Here is a 17,505-nt window from a genome sequence, read left to right as displayed (position 1 = left end):
GAGAAGGAATGAGAGAGAGAGAGAGAAAAAAAGTTCCATCAGCACCTGGCCTGAGATTTTACACTGGAGCTATGATCCCAGTGGGCTTGGCAGGGGTGAGGAAGAAGAGAGCCTGAGGGGTGGAGGAAGGAGGGAGGTGGGAGCCATTGAGGAGGAAAGGGATTATTTCACCTAATCCAAATGACAGCTACTACTTCACATAAGGGACTCCGTCTTTTTTTCAGTCTCCCTCTCCCATCACTTGAACGAGTCTTGAAACAATTCAAATCTAAATTGCTTCTCTTAGCCCTGAACACACCTGTAAGCTCTTTGGTGGGTGACTGTATGGAAGGAGGTCAAGAAGAATGAATCTGGTGGCGGGTGCGTCGTGGGATATCTAGGTTTACTGCCAGAAGGTGGCTCACAGACACCCCCACCCCACCCACATTTGCATTGAATATTACAATGCGGCTTCGGGTCATTTAATTAGAAATCAGCAGAGCTGTGACAGCCAAGAGAGGCAGACGAATCCTGGTGCCGTGGCCACAGTAGCGTCCCTCTCCCTGGGATTAGTTGCCGCACCAGCACAGGGGTGCCCTGGTGGTCCACTTAGCTTAGCTGTATGGCCTTTAGCAGCTTACTAACCATCCCATTAAGGGATGTCTTTATCCTTGACATGGGCTTTAAAGCCGATGGAAGGGCCAGCTCAAGGGCTTGAGTCTCTTGTAACCAACGTGTTTCTGTTTATTGGATCTATTAAAAGTTCCCTGGCTGGCTCTCTCCTCCGGTTTGGGTGTTTTATAGAAGGAAAGTGAGGTAGACCTTCATTTTGCCATTTGTGACCACCCCTAAGAAGTCAAGATATTCAGCGTCTGACCCCGGAGAGAGAAATTAATGACATCTAAGGTATTAATCCAACCCATGTGCTGAATGTCAGCCTCTTATCCTGCTAACAACTCAAGTAATTTTATATTTATAATGCTTCGCTTCCAAAAAATTATACAGATACCTTCCCAGGCAAGGAAAGGATTAGCATCTCACTCTCCTCTCCACCATTGGTAGAAACAAAAAGACATGAGCTGTGTTTGAATACTCCTCCTCATGGACTGCACCAGATTTGCCAGTTCTTGCTGTGAGATGTTACCCCACTCTTCCACCAAGGCACCTGCAAGTTCCCGGACATCTGCAAGTTCGCACAATGGACCTAGCCCTCACCCTCTGATCCAACAGGTTCCAGACATGCTCAATGGGATTGAGATCTGGGCTCTTCACTGGACATGGCAGAACACTGACATTCCTGTCCTGCAGGAAATCACGCACATAATGAGCAGTATCTCTGGTGGCATTGTCATGCTGGAGGGTCATGTCAGGATGAGCCTGCAGGAAGGGTACCACATGAGGGAGGAGGATGTCTTCCCTGTAATGCACAGCGTTGAGATTGCCTGCAATGACAAGCTCAGTCCGATGATAATATAACACCTCCCTAGACCATGACTGACCCTCCACCTTCAAACAAATTGATCCCACTCCAGAGAACAGGCCTCGGTGTAACGCTCATTCCTTTGACGATAAACACGAATCCAACCATCACCACTGGTGAGACAAAACCGCAACTCGTCAGTGAAGAGCACTTTTTGCCAGTCCTGTGTGGTCCAGCAACGGTGTGTTTGTGCCCATAGGCAACGTTGTTGTCGGTGGTGTCTGAAGAGGACCTGCCGTACAACAGGCCTACAAGCCCTCAGTTCAGCTTCTCTCAGCCTATTGCGGACAGTCTGAGCACTGATGGAGGGATTGTGTGTTCCTGGTGTAACTCGGGCAGTTGTTGTTGCCATCCTGTACCTGTCCCGCAGGTGTGATGTCTGGATGTACCGATCCTGTGCAGGTGTTGTTACACGTGGTCTGCCACGGAGAGGACGATCAACTGCCCGTCCTGTCTCCCTGTAGCGATGTCTTAGGCGTCTCACAGTATGGACATCGCAATTTATTGCCCTGGCCACATCTGCAGTCCTCATGCCTCCCTGCAGCATGCCGAAGGCACATTCACAGAGATGAGCAGGGATCCTGGGCATCTTTCTTTTGGTGTTTTTCCAGAGTCAGTAGAAAGGCCTCTTTAGTGTCCCAGGTTTTCATAACTGACCTTAATTGCCTATCGTCTGTAAGCTGTTAGTGTCTTAACGACCGTTCCACAGGTGCACGTTCATTAAGTGTTTATGGTTCATTGAACAAGCATGGGAAACAGTGTTTAAACTCTTTACAATTTAGATCTGTGAAGTTATTTGGATTTTTATTAATTATCTTTGAAAGACAGGGTCCTGAAAGACAGGGTTTCTTTTTTTGCTGAGTTTACTTGTCTTACTACTTGAAAGTTGTTTTTATTCTCGCTCAAAAAACTCCTGTGGCTTATTTTTCAAATTGTCATATTTCGTTTCCAAATGTCTGCATGAAGGTTTCCTGTATTTGACATTGTGTTGTTATTTCGCTGAACACTAGAAGGTTTCATTTTATTTTGGGCAGAGAAACGAGGCTAGTCAGGTGAGAAAAAAGAGAAGAAAAACCTCATTTGGAAAATATAAATGTACTGTTTGAAAATGTGAAGAACTGTCATTTTTGTATTATGTTTTAAATGTGAATCACATTTTTATTTGGCCTAACCCCGACAGCTTTGAGCGTACCCCTGGGGGTAAAAAACATCTCTCCACTATTCAATTTCAACAAAATGCCAAGCAACAGTAGGTCTTCTTCTTTAAAAATTGTGTAAGCGGTAACATAAATGAAAGAGCAAGCCTTGTCATTACCTATGAGCCATGGGGTTTTGGATACCGTGATGGAAGAATTTTGAGTATAGTTTACTAAACAATAGGCTCCTGCTGGCATTTATTCATCCAGAACTGAACAGTGTCCCGTGTCAATGCCCCACTTTATGAAAGCTCTGAGGTCATAACCATCATTCAGCCTATATTCAACAGGTGCTGGGGGTGTCAATCCCCCACGTTATGAGAGCTTCGAGGCTATAACCATCATACAGCCTATATTCAACAGGTGCTGGGGGTGTCAATCCCCCACGTTATGAGAGCTTCGAGGCTATAACCATCATACAGCCTATATTCAACAGGTGCTGGGGGTGTCAATCCCCCACGTTATGAGAGCTTCGAGGCTATAACCATCATACAGCCTATATTCAAAAGGTGCTGGGGGTGTCAATCCCCCACGTTATGAGAGCTTCGAGGCTATAACCATCATACAGCCTATATTCAACAGGTGCTGGGGGTGTCAATTCTCCACGTTATGAGAGCTTCGAGGCTATAACCATCATACAGCCTATATTCAACAGGTGCTGGGGGTGTCAATTCCCCACATTATGAGAGCTTCGAGGCTATAACCATCATTCAGCCTATATTCAACAGGTGCTGGGGGTGTCAATTCCCCACGTTATGAGAGCTTCGAGGCTATAACCATCATTCAGCCTATATTCAACAGGTGCTGGGGGTGTCAATTCCCCACGTTATGAGAGCTCCAAGGTTATAACCATCATTCAGCCTATATTCAACAGGTGCTGGGGGTGTCAATTCCCCATGTTATGAGAGCTTCGAGGCTATAACCATCATTCAGCCTATATTCAACAGGTGCTGGGGGTGTCAATTCCCCACGTTATGAGAGCTCCAAGGTTATAACCATCACTCATCCTCATATGAAACTTCTCATCATAAACCAGAATGAAAATGAAAAGCATGCAATAAAAACCATCATTACAATCAAAACATTCCCCTTTGAGAAACTTAGGGGCAGGTGGCACACTACGAATCTTGAAAAAAAGAGAAAAAAAAGAAAGCAGATGACCAACTCTGGCATTGCAAAGCATTAATCAAGGCCCTAGCCAGCCAGGAAATCAAATAAGGAGACAAAGAAATGGGCTGGGGGGAGGCTTTTGACCCCATGATATTGAGAGACGGTGCACTTGGGCTGCGGTATTTCATAAATTCATCATTGGCATAAAGGTAATAGAGCTTCGGAGTGGGGCAGCTGACGCTAACAATCACCGACAGATAGCCCTCCCCCTGAACGAGATGAAAAGGTAGAGCCTTTATGACGTGAGATTATAAAAGGTAAAAATGTGCTGCTAATGAGTAATTAGGCTGTTCTGTTGGAGGGACAGGCTCAGACCTTGACACGGAGACGACACTAATTGCAGCCGTCAGAACAACCATCGATTCTCATTTTGAAATAAAACCCGGCTCGACATCGCCAGGCAGCTCTTGACGGGCGTGGGCTGACAGGTACTGTCGGCTGTATTGAGGAGGAATATAGGCCTACCAACAATCCTCATTTTCGCCCCAGAACAGTCCAAATTGACTGTGCTGTTATGCTCAGGGAATTCGTCCAGTGGGTTGGTATTTGAGCAAAGTTACTGGCTAGCTATAATCCCTCCAGCAAAACAACCTGCCCTTTATGATTCCTGTCCAGCTGATCAGTTTGTTTGGAGCAAGTAAGGACCTAATGATGAAGGGATAGAACAACATTAAGAAACCTCTTGATGTAGACTTACTTGACATTAAGAAACCTCTTGATGTAGACTTACTTGATATTAAAGAAACCTCTTGATGTAGACTTAATTGATATTAAAGAAACCTCTTGATGTAGACTTACTTGATATTAAAGAAACCTCTTGATGTAGACTTACTTGATATTAAAGAAACCTCTTGATGTAGACTTACTTGATATTAAAGAAACCTCTTGATGTAGACTTACTTGATATTAAAGAAACCTCTTGATGTAGACTTACTTGATATTAAAGAAACCTCTTGATGTAGACTTACTTGATATTAAAGAAACCTCTTGATGTAGACTTACTTGATATTAAAGAAACCTCTTGATGTAGACTTACTTGATATTAAAGAAATCTCTTGATGTAGACTTACTTGACCTGAAATTATTAAGTTTCCTACCAACTACGCAAAGCCTAAAATAGATGACCTGGACTGTGACACGATGTGACAGGAGATATGACAGCTATGCCCAAGGTCATTGGCAGGACTACTCTTTTGAAAACATTATAGTACTGTAGGCTATATGATCTAAGAGACTGAGCTCACTCAATGCTCAAATCAGTTTGAAGTGTTGAAACCGGAGGTAAGACCAGCGGCGTCAACATGGGTCATTTGGGCCACACACGGTTAACATGGACGATGACAACAGCACTGAGAGAGTCCCTTCAGGCTTCACAAATCGCCAGGTCCGCCTCATTGGGCCCTCCTGTCAAAGCATGCTGGAAAAGGAATTAAAAGCATCTATTGACCAAATTGACTCGGCTGGCAGAAAGAAGTCTCACTGAATGTGTGGTGTACTTAGCGAGGGGGAACTGTTGCCAATTTCTGCACTTAAGAACAGAATACTCAGGCTAGTTCCAGAGACACAGCAAGGGTCCTCCAGAAGCTTCATTTATTCTCAGCAGGAAACTGAGGCTGAAATGAGTTCTGCCGGAGACATAAATAGACTGTCAATATGAGAGGTCAGAATAAAAGCCCTTTTATTCCATCGCAGGCTAGATTTCCATGTCTTTATAGACATTCACTTTATTATCTTAAACACAACAAATGTATGTGTTGTATGACAGCTTTATTCGCATCCAATCCAAGCTAGAGTTTCCATACGACCGTATCACTAATGAAGTGATTAGATTGATGCAGCTATCTGGACAACTTCAGCCATTGATTCCCTGTTGGTAATATTGACCTGTAATATTACATCAGACTGTGGTATTCCTTAGAAACATTGTTTTAACCTGAGGAAGCCAATTACAGTGAAGATTATTCATGCAAAGAGCAGATCTCAACGCAACTTGGCATACCTTTATGAAGATGCATTATGCCCCATAGAAAACCACCAGGAGCAATGTCTCTAACTGGGTAAGGGGGTGTACACCGAAGCAGCATAGCCTAACTTAAGTGGCAACAATGTGTCGTTGCAATTCAAATCTGGTAGAAAAGGCTGCAATTAACCCCATTTCTGACTGGTGAAAATAACCATGGAAAGTATTTGGAATGGACATGGACACCAAGTCAGTTAAGAACAAATTCTTATTTACAATGATGGCCTACCCCAGCCAAACCCAAACGACGCTGGGCCAATAGCATGCCGCCTTATGGGACTCCAAATCACGGCCGGATGTGATACAGGCTGGATTCTAACCAAGGACTGTAGTGACAGGGACCATAGTGACGCCTTTTGCACTGAGATGCAGTGCCTTAGACCGCTGCGCCATTCAGGAGCCCAATTGCCAATGGACATGAAGCCCTGAGAACTGAACCTTAAGAACACAGCCACATCCCCCCTCTACTATCTATGGCAGGGTTCCCCAACTGGCGGCTGGTGGTTTTATTTGGCCAGCCAAGTTTTCTGAGATGTTTTTATTTATTTATTTTCATTGTTGGACATGTAAAAACACCAGGAAATCAGTTCCAAGTGATTTTCATTTAAGAAATCTATTCCCAAGTATTCCATGCCAAATAGAGAGACACGTGATCGTATACAAATGTAAGCAAGGTTAGTGCTTCATGAGGTCCATTTGCTGTCTAATAATTATTTGTAATTATGCCCCCCGACCATCCGCTTTAGAAAAAAAAAAATCGGCCTGCGGCTAAATTTGGTTGGTGATCCCTGACCTATGGTATTCTCCTCAACCCCCCACCACAACTCTCCCTCTCCCGGCAGGCCCTGAGCTGAAGAGGTTAGGGCAGGCTAATGTTTACAATCTGTAATAATAACGCTGGGACCTGCCACTATAATCATCCTTGAACTAGGTTTAGCCTGGGCCTTATTGCAGTTATTACAGAGGTAATTCAAGCCACCGCTGAGAATCTTTAGATTTCATTTAAGCCTTTTTGGATGATGCTGTGCGCTGACAATGGCCGTCCATCTTTCTAAACAGTCCTTATCTGAACGAAGGATCCCAGCCTCCGATTGTGCCGTTGATGGATAGCTCTCCCGTTTTTTTCCCTTCGCACTCCCCCTCTCCTTATTTCTCACTTCACAAACTGTCTGAAGACTTTCCATTATCGCATAGTGAGAAGAGGCCACAGCGGATATGGTGGCTGTCCAGAAAAAACTGGGGTTTATGAGAAGGCAAACGAGTGTAGACAAAACGTGCTCCCCAATCTAAAGTGGCTTCCTCTCTTTGTTTACTTTCCTTCTTCTGCACTGATATGAAAACAACTCACCCGAGTACTAGGCCTACTGAGTAACCTTCTTTCTTCTGTCCAACTCTTTTAAAATTTGTGTGAGGAGAATAGGACAGGTAGAGTGGGTATACAGTATGAGATTGCATGCAGACCACTCAGAGAATATAATAAAATAAATAATGTTTTAGTGTAACATACACCAGAGATAGGTGCATTGAAAGGTGTTGTTTCACAGGTCAGCCAGAGTAGTACAGTGCCCCTCAAGTAAATGTGGGTTAAGTGCCTTGCTGAAAGGCACATGGACAGATTTTTCACCTTGTCTGCTTGGGCACTTACTGGCCTAACGCTCTAAGACCTAGACTACCTGCCCCCATAAAAATGGGAGCTTCTTCAATTGAAGATCCCTACTTGACAAATACTAAAAGAGCTAGTTTTCCAACTTGGAAGACACCTGATGCTCATGTGGGAGTCCCTCTTATGTCGGTAATGAGGCAGCCTTCATTGCAATATCTGTGAAAAACCATCACACAGCTTTATTTTTGATGCTATATTAAAAAGACATTCATTGCCCAACTGCTTGGTGGAATCATGGATCTCTTTACAGGTCATAACTCAACTGAAGATATCTACATTCTCAGCTAAGCAGGGGTTGAGAGACGGCAAAAAAATAATGTTAGGAGAGAACAGAGAGAGATAAAGAGAGATGGACATAGATAGAACCAGAGAGAGAGATACAGCGAGAGAGAGAGATACAGCGAGAGAGAGAAGTTTGGCAAAGTTTAGAGCTGCCACCCAGCCTCCCAGAAGGCGGACTTGCAGTCAGCTTATAAGTCAAACTCCACTCAACCTTTCGTTTCCTTGTCTCCTCACGCTCCCTTCAACACAAAGAAAAGTATGGGGCAGAACAAGAAAAAGGGAAAACAAGCTTAACTGCTTAGAAATTCAAGGTAAACAACTCTTGTGTCGGGTGGATTTGAACAAAGGCTGCAGACTTTTTCCGCACCCAGTCGCACTAGCCGAGAATGCTAAATTAGCCCCAAATAAATTAACACCATGAAAGGTATACAAGACTCGCTCCAGGAAAATTTGTCCCTCATCGAAAAAAAAACATGGTTCAGCGGGCCATTTTGCACATTCCCTCAATGACGAAGCCTATCAAAGCCTGGTATTAGCCCCTCAAAAGCTTGACAGAAGCCCAGAAGATTACTTAACTCTCTGTTTATTAGATTAAAGTGACAATCCCACTGTAAAGCTGAAGTGAATGAGCTGGTGATGAAACATCTTGCTTGCTGAACACAAAACCGAGCCACCGATAAGACCAGAAAACACCTCTTTAAGACGAAGACATATACAGTAAATGGTCAAAAGACTTGGACACCTACTCATTCCAGGGATTTTCTATCTTTGTATTATTATCTACATTGTAGAATAATAGTGAAGAAATCAAAACTATGATATAACACATGGAATTATGTAGTAAGCAAGAAAGTGTAAAACAAATCAAAATATTTGATATGTGTGATTCTTCAAAGTAGCCACCTTTTCCTTGAAAGCTTTGCACTGCTTGGCATTCTCTCAACCAGCTTTGTGAGGTAGCCAACTGGAATGCATTACAATTAAGACATGAAGATCAGTCAATCCGGAAAACGCAGTCAAGCGCTATGACGAAACTGGCTCTCATGAGGACCGCCACAGGAAAGGAAGACCCAAAGTTAACTCTGCTGCAGAGGATAAGATCATTAGAGTTAACTGCACCTCAGATTGCTCCCCAAATAAATGCTTCACAGAGTTCAAGTAACAGACACATCCTCAACTGTTCAGAAGAGACTGCGTAAATCAGACCTTCTTGGTCGAATTGCTGCAAAGAAACCACTAAGGACACCAATAATAAAAAGAGACTTGCTTGGGCCAAGAAACACGAGCAATGGACATTAGACCGGTGGAAATCTGTCCTTTGGTCTGATGAGTCTTTGTGAGACGCAGAGTAGGTGAATGGATGATCTCTGCATGTGTGGTTCCCACACTGAAGCATGGAGGAGGTGGTGTGATGGTGTGGGGACGCTTTGATAGTGACACTGTCAGTGATTCATTTAGAATTCGAGGCACGCCTAACCAGCATGGCTACAACAGCATTCTGCAGCGATACGCCATCCCATCTGCTTTGCGCTTAATAGGAGTATAATTTGTTTTTCAAAAGGACATTGACCAAAAACGCCTCCAAGCTGTGTAAGGGGTATTTGACCAAGGAGAGTGATGGTGTGCTAGATCTGATGACCTGGCCTCTACAATCTCCCAACTTCAACCCAAATGGTATTTATTTATTATTATTTAACTAGGCAAGTCAGTTAAGATCATATTCTTATTTTACAGTGATGGCTGAGCCAATTGTGTGCCGCCCTATGGGACGCCCCGATCACGGCCAGTTGTGATACCCTGGTTTGATCCCTGGATGTCTGTAGTGACGCGTCTAGCACTGAGATGCAGTGCCTTCGACTGCTGAGCCACTCTTGAGTCCTAAATTGAGATGGTGTGGGATGAGTTGGACCGCAGAGTGAGAGAAAAGCAGCCAACAAGTGCTCAGCATACGTGGGAACTCTTTCACGACTGTTGGAATAGCATTCCTTGTGAAGCTGGTTGAGAGAATACAAGAGTGTGCAAAGCTGTCATCAAGGCAAAGGGTGGCTACTTTAAAGAATCTCAAACATAAAATATATATTTGATTTGTTTAACACTTTTTTGGTTACTACATCATTCCAAATGTGTTATTTCATAGTTGTATTTCATAGTTGTGATGTAGAATATAGTAAAAATAAAGAAAAACCCTTGAATGAGTCGGTGTGTCCAAACTTTTGACTCGTACTGTATAACAAATTCATTGTTTCCTTTTTATCAAGCGCTAACTATTAGCCTTAGACCTCCAATGGACATTCGTCAAAGAAGGCTTCATAGATTCCTGATTTGGAACTCAAAGGGTTGAAGGGCATTGGCAATTAAGAATCTCATTAGCAATAGCCATAGCATGCTCTCTGCTCCTGTGTCATGGACTTCCCACACCCTCACACATCATTAGCAGTCAATGCCAATCAGGAAGAAGAAAGAAAAGGGGGGGGGGTGTGTTTGTAGTCCAGGTAGCAACCATGATTGTTTACCCAAATGCTCAAAAGATTTAAAAAACGGATGGGAAATGTGTTTACTGACACAGCGTGGTACAGCACAGTCATTAAATAATTACAGCAAGCATCAATGCCTTAGGAATTAAAATAAAATAAACACTTTGGGCGCTAAAATAAACAGCCATGCTAATCCATCAGGCATCATCAGAGACCTCCTGTCATCTCGCGCAGTATACCACCCGTCCGCAGCTGTAATTAACTCATTTTGGTACGACGTGACAGCAAACAAAAAATAATAAATTAAAAATGACAAACAAGACTTCATGAAAAAAGTACAGGAAGTTGCTATGGAGACCAGAAGCATATCAGTGTTCTAATTTGGAGTGGGCCCAGCTAAATAATTGCCATAGTTAACTAACCAAATCAGAGTTCTAGCTGTCGATGGCACATAATGAATCATGCTCTCAGATGTGTTATGGCCGATTAAATGTTTGATAAACTTTATTAAATCAAATCTCAAATAGAAGAAATTTCACACTAGTTTCAAATAAATGAGTTTAAATAAACCTCTCAGAATAGAGTAACATAGAGCCCGCTCAATTGACCAAGTATCATGATTAGTTTATTAATTCATTTGACCATTTTAAAAACAAGCACACATACAACTTGAAAAAGACATGCAGTACCAGTCAAAAGTTTGGACACTCATTCAAGGGGTTTTCTTTATTTTTACTATTTTCTACATTGTAAAATAATATTGAAGACATCAAAACTATGAAATAACACATATGGAATCATGAAGTAACCAAAAAAGTGTTAAACAAATCAAAATATATTTTAGATTTGAGATTCTTCAAAGTAGCCACCCATTGTCTTGATGACAGCTTTGCACAAGCCTGGAATTCTCTCAACCAGCTTCACCTGGAATGCTTTTCCAACAGTCTTGAAGGAGTTCCCACATATGCTGAGCACTTGTTGGCTGCTTTTCCTTCACTCCGCAGTCCAACTCATCCCAAACCATCTCAATTTGGTTGAGGTCGGGGGATTGTAGAGAACAGGTCATCTGATGCAGCAATCCCATCACTCTTCTTCTTGGTAAAATAGCCCTTACACAGCCTGGAGGTGTGTTGGGTCATTGTCCTGTTAAAAAACAATTGATAGTCCCACTAAGCCCAAACCAGATTGGATGCAGAATGCTGTGGTAGCCATGCTGGTTAAGTGTGCCTTGAATTCTAAATAAATCAGAGACAGTGTCACCAGTAAAGCACCCCCACACCGTAACACCTCCATGCTTTACGGCATCTCACAAAGTGGTTGGAACCAAAAAATCTCCAATTTGGACTCCAGACCAAAGGACCAATTTCCACCGGTCTATTGCTCACGTTTCTTGGCCCAAGCAAGTCTCTTCTTATTATTTGTTTCATTTAGTAATGGTTTCTTTGCAGCAATTAGACCATGAAGGCCTGTTTCACACAGTCTACTCTGAACAGTTGATGTTGAGATGTGTCTGTTACTTGAACTCTGGGAAGCATTTATTTGGGCTGCAATTTCTGAGGCTGGTAACTTTCATGAACTATTCCTCTGCAGCAGAAGTAACTGTGGGTCTTCTATTCCTGTGGCGGTCCACACGAGAGCCAGTTTCATCCTAGCGCTTGATCATTGTTGTGTGCACTTGAAGAAATGTTAAAAGTTATTTTCCGTATTAACTGACATTCATGTCTTAAAGTAATGATGAGCGGTTCTTGCCATAATATGGACTTGGCCTTCTACCAAATAGGGCTATCTTCTGTATACCACCCTTACTTTGTAACACTACCGATTGCCTCAAACGCATTAAGAAGGAAAGTTGTATGATGGCGTCGACAGAGATGTTCACCTCGCTTCGAGTTCTTAGGGAACTACTGCAGTACTTTGTTTTTCATGTATTATTTCTTACATTATTACCCCAGGAAGTCTTAAGTCCTATTACATACAGCTGGGAAGAACTGTTGGATATAAGAGCAACGTGAACTTACCAACATTAGGACCAGGAATACGACTTTCCAGAAGTGGATCCTCTGTTCGGACCACCACCCAGGACAATGGATCTAATTCCAGTGGTCAACCCAAAACAACGGCACCGCAGAAGGGGCAGAGGAACAGGTCAGCTGGTCAGGCTCCGTAGACGTGCACGTCACCCACCGCTCCCAAGTATACTACTAGACAATGTCCAGTCTCTTGACAACAAGGTAGATGATATTTGAGCAAGGGTTGCCTTCCAGAGAGACAGAGATTGTAACATTTTTTGTTTCACGGAAAGATGGCTCACTTGGGATATGCTGTCGGAATTGGTTCAGCCACCGAGGTTCTCCATGCATCGCACCGACAGAGATAAACACCTCTCTGGGAAGAGGAATGGTGGGGGTGTATTCTTCATGATTAACGACTGATGGTGTAATCATAACATACAGGAACTCAAGCCCTTCTGCTCACCCGACCTAGAATTCCTTACAATCCAATACCGTCCATTTTACCTACCAAGAGAATTATTGTCAGTTATAGTCACAGCTGTGTACATTCCCCCTCAAGCAGACACCAAGACGGCCATCAAGGAACTTCACTGGAATATATGGAAACCGGAAACCATACATCCGGAGGCTGCATTTATTGGAGCTGGGGATTTTAACAAAGAGCATTTGAAAACAAGGCTACCTAAATTCTATCAGCATATGGAGCATGGGCAACACCTTCGACCACTGCTACTCTAACTTCCACGATGCATACACGGCCCTCCCCCGCCCTCCATTCGGCAAATTCGACCACGACGCCATCTTGCTCCTACTGTCTTGTAGGCAGATACTCAACAGGACGTACCAGTGGCAAGAACCATTCAACGCTGGAGATGTTGTACCCACTGTGACAATTAAAACCTATCCTAACCAGAAACTTTGGATGGATGGCGGCATTCTTGCAAAACTGAAAGCGCGATCCACCGCATTTAACCATGGAAAGAGGTCTGGGAATATGACTGAATATTAACAGTGTAGTTATTCCCTCCGCAAGGCAATCAAACAAGCAAAATGCCAGTACAGGGATAAGGTGGAGTCGCAATTCAACGGCTCAGAGACGAGAAATATGTGGCAGGGTCTACAGGAAATCACGGATGACAAAAAGAAAACCAGCCACGTCATGGACGTCACACTTCCAGAAAAACTAAACACCTTCTTTGCCCGCTGTGAGGATAATACAGTGCCACCGCTAACAAGGGCTGTGCCCCCTCCCTCCTTCTCTGTGGGTGATGTGAGTAAAACATTTAAACGTGTTAACCTTTGCAAGGCTGCTGGCCCAGACGGCATCCATAGCCACTTCCTCAAAGCATGCGCAAACCAGCTGGCTGGTGTGTTTATGGACATATTAATTCGCTCCCTATTCCAGTCTGCTGTCCCCACATGCTTCAAAATGGCGACCATTGTTCCTGTACCCAAGGCGGAAAAGATAACTGAAGTAAATGACTACCGCACCGTAGCACTCACTTCTGTCATCATTAAGTGCTTTGAAAGACTAGTCAAGGATCATAATCACCTCCACCTTACCGGCCACCCTAGACCCACTTCAGTTTGCATACCGCCCCAACAGGTCCACAGACGACATCACACTGCACACTGCCCTATCCCCTCTGGACAAAAATAATACCTATGTAAGAATGCTGTTTATTGACAAGGCTCAGCATTCAACACCATTGTACCCTCCAAGCTCATCATCAAGCTGGGGGTGCTAGGTCCCAACGCCACCCTGTGCAATTGGATCCTGCACTTTCTGACGGCCATCCCCAGGTGGTGAAGGTATGGAACATCTCCACTTCGCTGACCCTCAACACAAGGGTGCATGCTCAGCCCCCTCCTGTACTCACTGTTCACCCACGATTGCGTGGCCATGCACAGCTACAACTCATGCATCAAGTTTGCAGATGACAACAGTTGTAGGCTTGATTACCAACAACAACAAGACAGCCTACAGGGAGGAGGTGAGGGCACTCTGTGTGTGGTGTCAGGAAAACAAGCTCTCATTCAAAGTCAGCTAAGCAAAAGAGAGGATTGTGGACTTTAGGAAACAGCAGAGGGAGCACCCCCCTATGCACATCGAAGGGACAGCAGTGGAGGTGGAAAGTTAAGTTCCTCGGTGTACACATCACAGACAAACTGAAATGGTCCACCAGCACAGACAGGCTGAAGAAATTTGGCTTGTCACCTAAAACCCTGATGAACGTTTACAGATGCACAATCGGGAGGATCCTGTATCACAGCCTGGTATGGCAACTGCACCACCCTTAACCGCAAGGCTCTCCAGAGGGTGGTGTGGTCTGCACAACGCATCACTGCAAACTGCCTGCCCTCCATGACACCCACAGTACCCTATGTCACAGGAAGGCCAAAAAGATCATTAAGGACATCAACCATCCGAGCCACTGCCTGTTCACACCGCAACCATCTAGAAGGCGGGGTCAGTACAGGTGCATCAAAGCTGGGACCGAGCGACTGAAAAACAGCTTCTATCTCAAGGCCATCAGACTGCTAAACAGCGATCCATAACTCAGAGAGGCTGCTGCCTACATTGAGACCCAATCACTGGACACTAATAAATGGATTACTAGTTACTTTATACAATGCCACTAAATAATGCCATTTTAATAATGTTTACATATCTTACATACTCATATCACATGTATATTCTGTATTTTATTCCATCTATTGCCACTCGGGCCATCGCTCATCCATATACTTACATGTACATATTCTCATTCCCCCCTTATATTTGTGTGTATTAGGTAGTTGTTGGGCAATTGTTAGATTACTTGTTAGATATTACTGCACTAGAAGCACAAGCATTTCGCTACATTCGCATTTAACCTCTGCCTACCATGTGTATGTGACAAAGAAAATTTGATTTGATAAATTCCACAAATTAAATTTTAACAAGGCACACAAAGTTAATTGAAATGCATTCCAAGTGACTACCTCATGAAGCTGGTTGAGAGAATGCCAAGAGTGTGCAAAGCGGTCATCAAGGCAAAGGGCAGCTATTTGAAAAATCTCAAATATAAAATATATTTTGATTTGTTCAACACTTTTTTGCTTACTACATGATTCCATATGTGTAATTTCATAGTTTTGATGTCTTCACTATTATTCTACAATGTAGAAAATAGTACAAATAAAAACCCTTGAATGAGTAACAATTTTATTATTGCAGTTACATCGTAGCAGAGAAAAAAAGTAAATTGAGCGGCCTCACCAACCCCTTATAGACACCTTATCTAGATTAACTCTGTTGGCGGCTGGTAGGCTAAACATGTACCAACCTTACCTGATATCTAATGAAATGTAGGCCTGGGTCTATACATCCTTGCTGAAAGGTGCCCAAAGGTGCAATTAAGAACAAAGTGCATACTCTCTGATACGCCTGCCTCTTCAACGTGCAGCACATCAACAGTCAATGCAATGATTATGGCGCAATGCTCCCATTATCGCTGCTTGTCTGATTTCTCCTCTCCCTCTTTATCCCAGCACCATGGCTTGTCTAAGTGCCTCACCTATCAATCATCTTTATGCTGTGCTGAGAAGATTCATTATACCTGGAAGACAGTCGAAGATGAGATTCACTAACTACAAATACATGATTTGGGGTAAAAACACGTAGGCAGAAACACTACAGGATGGCTGCCATGCACAAGTACTGTACATGTTGCCAAACACGGGAGGATCAATCAGGCTAATGGTGCCTTTCAGAGACAAGTGTAGGTAACCAGGGCTAACATGCACCAGCTCGATTGCTTGTAAAGATGGAACAAACAGAGGACTATTGCATGATAAACAGAGCTGGCAACATGCACCATGGCATGGTTGCCCCCCTCACTTTTTTCTCTCCCTCTCTCTCCTTCTTGCTCTGTCTGTCTCTTTCGCTCTAGCTCTGTCTCTCGCCTATTAGAATTTATGTTCCAGAAACATCTCGGAGCCAGGAGCCATTTGGAGCTGAAATAAATGTTGGCGAAAAATGAGCAGAGCAAAAGGCGACATTACCTCATGGGGAAAGAAAGGGAGTACATTGTTTCTCATTCTATCTCCTTCAGCCAACATTCACACAGTAAACAGGGCTGTGAAAAAAGAATGAATATACTAGAGGACTTACCACACAATTGGCCAACCTTTCTTAGGGAAGTACAGAAGGTTCGCTATATCTAACAAGCAAGCGAGTTAGGAGTTTACTTAGGGCTTGGCGATATGGCCTAAAAATCATACCTCTTCTTTAAAAAAATTTTACGTATGGGTGATTCACATCTTTAAAAAAATATATATCACCTTTATTTAACCAGGTAGGCCAGTTGAGAACAAGTTCTCATTTAGAACTGCAACCTGGCCAAGATAAAGCAAAACAGTGCGACAAAAACAACAGAGTTACACATGGGATAAACAAGCGTACAGTCAACCACACAATAGAAAAATCTGTATACAGTGTGTGCAAATGAAGTAAGGAGGTAAGGCAATAAATAGGCCAATAGTTGCAAAGTAATTACAATTGAGCAATTTACACTGGAGTGATATGTGCAGATGAGGATGTGCAAGTAGAAATAATGGTGTACAAAAGAGCAGAAAAACAAAAACAATATGGGGATGAGGTAGGTAGTTGGATGGATGGGCTATTTACAGATGGGCTGTGTACAGCTGCAGCGATCGGTAAGCTGCTCTGACAACTGATGCTTAACCTCTTGGATATAGGGGGCGCTATTTTAATTTTTGGATGAAAAACGTTCCCGTTTTAAACAAGATATTTTGTCACGAAAAGATGCTCGACTATGCATGTAATTGTCAGCTTTGGAAAGAAAACACTGACGTTTCCAAAACTGCAAAGATATTGTCTGAGTGCCACAGAACTGATGTTACAGGCGAAACCCAGATAAAAATCCAATCAGGAAGTGCCGCATTTTTTGAAACCGCCTCATGCCAATGACTCCTTATGTGGCTGTGAATGAGCTACGAATGATTTTACGTTTTCCACGCATTCCCCAAGGTGTCTACAGCATTGTGACGTCTTTTTAGGCATTTCCATTGGATAATGGCTGTAAGGGACCATATATAGCGAGTGGTCACATGGTGTCTCCCGGAGAAAATCTTGCGTAAAATACTGAGTGAGCCATTTTTCCAATCGCTTCTAATGAGAAACCAAATGCCTCGACAGATATATGTTGCCTGCTGCCAGCAGAG

At 43.4% G+C, this 17,505-nt stretch overlaps 1 protein-coding gene and 1 pseudogene across 2 annotated transcripts in view; both read right to left on the bottom strand.

Annotated features, from left to right (window-relative positions):
* LOC124012081 (cell adhesion molecule 1-like) overlaps window positions 1–17,505 on the bottom strand; it is a 508,450-nt gene that overhangs the window by 344,608 nt on the left and 146,337 nt on the right. The gene's annotated exons all lie outside the window — the stretch shown is intronic.
* LOC124015959 lies at window positions 7,533–7,590 on the bottom strand (annotated as a pseudogene).

This window comes from Oncorhynchus gorbuscha, linkage group LG02 (assembly GCF_021184085.1).
Source record: "Oncorhynchus gorbuscha isolate QuinsamMale2020 ecotype Even-year linkage group LG02, OgorEven_v1.0, whole genome shotgun sequence".
NCBI classification, from domain to species: domain Eukaryota; kingdom Metazoa; phylum Chordata; class Actinopteri; order Salmoniformes; family Salmonidae; genus Oncorhynchus; species Oncorhynchus gorbuscha.
The sequence above is the reverse complement of the archived record's forward strand: the minus strand, read 5'-3'. Positions and strand labels throughout refer to the sequence as shown.